Below are 7,757 nucleotides of genomic sequence, written 5' to 3'. Positions count from 1 at the left end.
AGGTGTCTGTGAGACCTCCAGAAACCATGGTGGTTCACATGGCAGCTGATCCCAGAGTGGGGCCACAGCAGAAAGAGCCTGGGTAGGGGATGCACTCAGGCACCTTAGGAGGGCGCTTGATGGGGACTGACGCTGCTGCTGGATGTGGGGGCAGTCAACTCTGAAAACACATATTTTTATTTTTAATGGAGGACTGGATTTGAGGGGTCTCAGAACTATCCCAGCCCTTACCTTCTGCATTTCCATGAGTGGCCTAAACTCATCCAGTCACTGTGATTCAGCGTCCACTTATGCTCTTTGCTCTCAGTTTCCTGGCAGCCAAGTTCCTGAAATCACCTATTTTTTGTGCCAAGTATTTGACACTCATTATAGACAGCTTGCATTATTGACTATAGCTTATTTGAATATCTTGTCCCACAACTAAACTGTAAGTTTCCCCTGAAGCCATAACTGACTATTATTTGCAACCCTTGGTGTTCTTCACAGAGCAGGTAGAGTTGTAAAGTTTAATTGAACAGAATCCAATGACTAAAAGAATAAAAAGTTTCAGAAGAAAATATTGATAGATTTGACCATCTGACTATATGAAAAGTTAAGTTTTGTAGAGTAAAAGTCACTACCAAGTCAAAAAAATTAGGCAACACATTTGCAAAGTATAGAAAAAATAAAGATAGTGGACCAGACATGAATAAGCAATGCACAAAACAAAAAACAACAAACAGTCAGTAAGTATATAGAAAGACATTCAGTCCCACTACTTAACAAAGACATGAAAATTAATGAGATGCTGGCTGTTTGTTTTTCTTTTGTTTTTATCTATTAGATCAGCAACATTTAAAATAGATCACAATATATAGTGTTAGAGATGATGTGGCGAAATGGACATTCTCATACCCTACCAGCAAGACCATAAACAGAAATGGTGTAAGTTTGATAGTAGATAACAAAGGTCTTAAAAATGTGCACAGTAGTTAGCCATTTAGGGTTTCATCTTAAAAAATAATCGGGGAACAAGGAGACATACACAAGAAGAGTAACTGAATAACTATGTGTAAAGTTGGAAATAAGCTAATTGCCCATTAATAGAAGAATGGATAGAAATAGAAATGTTTTTGTCTAATGGAATATTATCTCACAGGCAAAATGAATAAACTAGATCCACATGGATAAATATTTAAAATACACTGTTGATTCCAAAGTCCAGGTTGAAGAAGAAAATGTACAGTACAATGGAGTTTGTGCAAATTTCTAAAAAACATAGAAAACAGAAACAGTTTCATTTTGCCCACCACATATTATTAATAGATATATAGCAAAGGTATAAAAAAAGACCACAAAATAGCCTCATCAACTTCAAAATTGTGCTTGAGGGAGAGGAATGAGATTGGGGAAGAATACAAATAATAAGGCTTCAATTGTTTCTATAATACTTGTTTCTTTTTCTTAAAAGATTGAATTAAATGAGAAAATGCATGTAAGGCACTTGGTGTAGTACAGTATATACGGCTAAATAGAAATATTATTCTTTGCATACTGTTGCTAACTAAATATAAGTATAGTCTCAGAGGGGGCCTCTAAACTTTATGGGAAAAAATATGGAACAAAAAATGAAAGCTCAAGTTTGAGCATGAAAAAAAGGGCATATATGTTAAGATGCTTCCTGTGTGCCAGAAATTGTGCTAGGGGTGTGCCATCCATTGTCTCCGCGAGTCCTCACAGCAACCTTTGACATGATTTCATTGGGTCTGTTTTAGTAACTGGGAAACTGAGACTCAACCAGATCATGTCATTTGGACTAAGTCATGTCTCTACCAGTGGAAGATCAAGGATGTGAATCTGCTTGTCTGATGTCGAGTCTCATGGTCCTTACATTGGATCACACTGAGCCTACAAGTAAAGAAATAAGGGAAATGTCTACACAGATGCTGGAGGAATTTGCAAAGAAAGGCAGGGTTGCATGCCGGCACCCCATATCTGGGAATGGATTTGCCACTGAATTTCCTGCTAGTGTGTTCTCCGAAGCTATTCAAGGGCTGGGGACTAGGTTATTGATCTATGAAACAAATGTCCCTGCTGACAAATGTGGAGGCTGCTAAGATGGGATGTGGAAACTGATGGCAGATCCCAGCTTCCCACAGTATAATCAACAGAATTTCCAGCAAAGCTCTTGGTCCCTGAGGGTCAGAGGTCTCCCTGGTTTTGGGATTTGCTGAGGCTAAAGGAGAGCATGCATGATAAATAGATAAGGACCATCTAATATTAAAAAACAAAGCTCAGGACTTGGGACTTTCCAGGTGACACACGATTTGTAGACAGTTTTTATTTTTCCTTTCTGTCAAAGTTGCCAAGACTCCAAATGCAAATGTTGGGGAAACAGGGAAACAGTGATATAGATATTGCATTAACAATAATACAATTGTTTAGCTAGAAACTACAAGATAAACATGTGGAGCATGTAGCAGGGTGGTAATTATCAACTCAATAGCTACACACCCACTGAAGCCAAGAGGAAGATATATTTGTTTAACAACAAAGAGAAATCCTCTCAGGGAAGAGAGAAACAGAACATGGCTCCTGGAAAGATAGTCCTCAGGCATGTGCAGGTGCCTAGGGTGAAACAAAGGGAGCCTTAAACTGCCCTGCATCCTGGATGAGCAAGAATTGGGAGGCTTGGCCAAAGGGGTGAGGAGTGAAGAAGGAGCCTAGTAATTTGGCAGGAGCCTGGAATCTGCAAAGAAATTAACACTGCTAATAATTTCTCCAAGAAGGGCGGGTGCAGTAGCTCATGCCTACAATCCCAGCACTTTGGGAGACTGAGGCAGGAGGATTGCTTGAGACCAGGAGTTCAAGACCAGCCTGGGCAACAAAATGAGACCCCCCCTAACTCAAAAGAATTTTCTTTTTCTCCAAGGTTGGAATTATCTACACATTTCAAAGAACATGGATAACTGTAGTAGGATGAATAATGTTTCCTCCTCAATAGTAATTTTTTAAGAGTTCTGAGTCTTAATCCCTGAAATCTGTGAATATTACTTTATATTTAAAAATAATAATAATAAAAGAACTGTGCAAGTGTGATTAAGTTAAGGATCTTGAGATGGGGAAATTATCTTGGATTATCCAGATGGTCCCTAAATACAATTGCATGTATTCTTTTTGTTGTTGTTCACTCAAGGTTTTTATTTTTATTCAACTATAAGCAAACAAAAAAATTAACACAACTTTCAACAAATTCCAACTGGTTTTTCTTACTCTAGGAAAGAGTGATCAAATTTAAGGATTCCTTATAATCTGCTACCTAGCACTCCTGCTGGTCTAAATGGCCACACCCCAACAACAGAAAGCCACTCTATTGTTTTTTCCAGGATTTCTCTTTAAAGGAGCTGGAGCAGGGTACTGATGCCAATGAAGCCATCTGAAATGTGTCACACTGAGGTTTAGCCATGATGCCAGCCTCTGGTTGATTAGGTGTGACAGCACCATAAAGACATGTCTCAGAAGATGCTGTTGCATACAATTCTGGACTCAGGATCACCAAGGCAGAGGCAACCAATTCTCTCTCTCCCTTAAAGATTCTTTGATGCTTTGCTCTATTACCATAGACTCGGTCATTTTGCCTAAATCTTTTGTTCTTTAAATTCCAAGTTGCTATTCTTCTATTAACCGTTTGATGACCCCATCATGGTACCAGAATATTCCCCAAAATGGAGTCCAAATTTGATCCAAACATAAACTGGGTGCCTGGCTATCTGGCATTATAAAGGACAAGCAGTAGGAAAGGTCACCCTAAGCCACTATCTGACTGCTCAAGCCTCGCCTGTGTGGAGAGAGCGGGAAAGAGGAGAAATCTACATGCAACACTGAACTGGAGAACACTGCTGGGGGCCTCCGGGACAGCTGACACCTCCGAGAGTTCCCCTGCTTCCAAGACAGCTGCTCGTAGAGTTTGGGCGCACAGTCATCCCATTCAGCCTGGTAACGCGTACCAGCCACTGGGGGCCCAAGCTCATACTTTTTACAGAAAGATGCCACTTTGAATTTGCCACGGTGGTCTCCAGACCGGTTGCTGAGAATGGGCTCATCACACTTCAGCGGCCTGTTCTGCTCATAAACCAGCCAGACGTCGCGGTGGAGGCCTGTGCCCCTGAGGGGCCCCGAATCCACGTAATCAGAGAGGACTGTGCCACTGCTGATGTCATTGCCCTTCATTGACCACCAGAAAATGATACCAATCTTTATATTTGGGGTCCTTCCTGCTGGGAGCATCCGGGTCTGTCAGGACCAAGGTGTAGAGTTCACCTCGATCTAGACCATCCCACGAAACGTTAGTAGGGCTGTCCTTAACCTGGGTGGGCGCCGGCACTTTGCCCAGTTCGTCCACCGCGGCGCCGCCGTAGGTGCCTGCAGCGCGTGCTGTGGCTTCTCGTCCACTTCCTGCAGGTTCAAGGGCCGGGACCACTGGCTGAGGTCTCAGCGGGAGAGAGGCGGCAGGCCAGGCGCACGCGGCGGCGGCGTTTGCGGCGGTCCTGCATGTATTCTAACAAAAAGACAGAGGGAGATGAAACCACAGAAGAGAAGAAGAGGTCGAGATTGCAGAGAGGTGGACACAAGTCAAGGAATGCCAGAAGCCACCAGAAGCTTGGAAGAGGGAAGAAAGAGGCTAGGGCTTCCAGAGGGAAGATAGCCCTTCTGCCACCTTGGTTTCTGTCCAGTGACACTGATTTTGGACTTCTAGCCTCCAGAGTGGTGAGGGAATAAATGTACGTTGTTTTAACTTCCATATCTGTGGCACTTTGTTATATATCTCCAACAGGTATATTAGCTGTAGGAAACTAATATAACTAACTCAATTTTGAGAAATTTGCTGTGTTGTTCTGTTAAATAGTCCTTACACACTATTAAATGGTCATTCAGCTTTGCTTATGAAAATAAAAAAACTGTAAACATCCTAGAATGCCTATTAATAGCAGTTTAAACAAATTATGATATTTTGTTAAGTGGACTACTATGCAACTATTAAAAATGAAATGGCGGAAATATAGAAGTATATTTACTGACCTGGCCCTGTGTTCATAATATACTTACCACTGAGTAAAAAACAACAGTAAACACAAGTTGTATAATAGTGTTTTAGATTTAAATTTTGATCTGTTTGAAATATATTCTGGTATATGGCATAAGGTGTAGATACAAATTTATCTCTTTCCATTTGGTTATCCATTTTGTGATTTATTCCAACATCACTTGTTGAGTAGTACATGCTTTTTTCACTAATTTTGTATATATTAAATTCTCATATACTCAGGTTTATTTTTGAACTTATTTTGTTCCATTGGTCTGCCTGCTTATTTATGCATCATTACTGAGTAGTTATAATTTAATAGTTGATAGGACACCTTCCCCCACTGACCTACTTTTTCTAGAATTTTCTTGCATTTCTTGCTTTGCAATTATCTTACTATATATTTTTTCAAGTCCTATGGGCTACTTTTTTGGTTGTGATCATGTTAAATTTACAATCAGTGAAAATTAAGATCTTTATGGTGTTGTCTTCCTAATCAAGAATGTGTATAGTATTAAGTCTTCCTAACCAAGAACCTGTATTTGTTCAAATATGTGTGTGTGCCTGCACATTCACATGCTCTTTTCAGAAATGAATTTTTAAAAATTTTTAAGATAGTTTTTGCTATCCTTAGGAGGTTTATTCCTAATCATTTTATCTTTCCTCTCTCTCTCTCTCTCTCTCTCTCTCTCTCTCTCTTTTTGCTATTAAACATGGGAATTTTTTTTCATTTCACTTTCCAATTGTTGTTTTATATATGGATGCTATTTCTCCCTTTATTAACTTTCACTCTAATATACTACTGAATTCTCTAACTTTTAACTGTTTTTCAGGTGATACTTTTGGATTTCACAGATATACAATAGCATCTTCTACAAATAATGATGGTTATGTTTTCTCCTTTCCAATTTTTATAGCTATAATTTTGTTTCTCTTTCTGATTATATCAGTTTGTATCTCCCGTAAAATGATTCCTGACTTTGGTGAGAGTGATTTTAGCATTAAATATAGTTTATACGGAATTTGGGCTTGAGATAATTGTCAATTGAAGTATCTGACTGCTGTTAATGTAGTAAGTGTTTTATCAAGAATTGACATGGAATTATGTCAAATGATCTTTCAGCATATATTAAAATAAACATTTTTCTTAAGTTAATGTGACAAATTTATTTATAGATTTCTTTATATTGAACTAAACTTGCATTCCTAGAATACGTCCTTAGAAATGATATATTATTGTTTCAGCGTGCTTTTGAATCCTATTTTCTAAAGATTTTAAGGTGAATATTCATAAGAAAGGTAATTCTATTTTGCAAACTTTTGGAGTGCTAGTATCAATGTAATACACTTTGTTTCTTTAAAAAAATTGAAGGTTTTTCTATGTTCTATGCTTTTTCTATGCTACAGAATTAAATTTTATTTAAAGCTGTGTTAGTATTCCCCTTTGAGACCATCTGGGCCTGGTGCTTTTGTGGGGGATTACTCTGACAATTTTCTCTGTTTCTTATGTAGAAATACACAGGTTTAAATTTTCTTTCTCCTCTTGGGTCAGTCTTGGAAAGTTATAGTCTCCTGGAAAATTGTTCATTTCATCTAAATGTCAAACTTATTTTCATATGGTTGAACAAAACAGGGTTTTTTTTCATTTTTAAAGTGGCATTTTATTCATTATTCATCAGCTCCTGAATTTTAACCAATATCTGTAGTAATGCCACATTTCTATGCAAATAACATGATTTACATTCGTTGGTGTTTTGGATTCAGATGGTCCTGATGATTTTCATAGTTTCTATCTTTATTGTAACTACAAACACATTTTTTTCCTTCATTATCATTGTAGGTTACATGCTGTCAAAGACCCATGATGGGCAGAAGAGAACTTTGTGATGATTAATTATGAGGCCTTGCTCAAGGCACTTTAGTCTGATGTTTGAAGGGGCAGATCTTTCCTTTCAGTTTCTTTTTTAAAAATTTTTTTATTTTAGGCCGGGCTTGGTGCCTCGCCTGTAATCCCAGCACTTTGGGAAGCCGAGGCGAGTGGATTGCCTGAGCCCATGGGTTCAAGACCCGCCTGGGCAACTTGGCGAGACCTCATCTCTACAATAAATAAAATTTTAAAAAACTAGCCAGGCGTGGTAGCGCGCGCCTGTAGTTCCAGCTACCCGGAAGGCTGAGGCAGAAGGATCGCCAGAGCCCAGCAGGTTGAGGCTGCGGTGGCCGGGAGCAGCCACTGCACTCCAGTCTGGGCGACAGAGTGAAACTCCAACTCAAAAAACAAAATAAAATTTTTTTATTTTAAAGATGTGGGGTACAATTCAGAGTTAGGTATACAAATGTTTATTATACAGATACCCTTGTTGATGGCAGTTTTCCTCAACTGGTCAATCTCATCTCCCCTCCCCTGGCAGTTTCCCACTACTGCCAGTCCCTTTCTTTAGTATTATGATAATTGTTCAAGGTCCGCTTATGAGTGAGAATACATGGTACTCTGTTCTTTGTTTCTGTGATAAATCACTGACTATGATTGACTCTAAATCCATCCAAGTTGCTGTGAAGTCCATATGTTTGTCCTTCTTTATGGCTGTATGATATTCCATTGTGTATATGTACCACACAAAACAGGTTTTATGATTTTTTTTAATATTCAAAATGTGTTTATTAGGATGGTTTTCCATTCATCTTGATTGGAGTGCTT

The 7,757-nt window shown here is 38.9% G+C and overlaps 1 pseudogene; it reads right to left on the bottom strand.

The window, feature by feature from the left end:
* Nucleotides 1-3,786: 3,786 nt before the first annotated feature.
* Nucleotides 3,787-4,464, bottom strand: LOC103252610 (annotated as a pseudogene).
* Nucleotides 4,465-7,757: the final 3,293 nt, after the last annotated feature.

This window comes from Carlito syrichta, unplaced genomic scaffold (genome assembly GCF_000164805.1).
Source record: "Carlito syrichta isolate Samal-C Ts95f unplaced genomic scaffold, Tarsius_syrichta-2.0.1 Scaffold169078, whole genome shotgun sequence".
NCBI classification, from domain to species: Eukaryota; Metazoa; Chordata; class Mammalia; order Primates; family Tarsiidae; genus Carlito; species Carlito syrichta.
The sequence above is the reverse complement of the archived record's forward strand: the minus strand, read 5'-3'. Positions and strand labels throughout refer to the sequence as shown.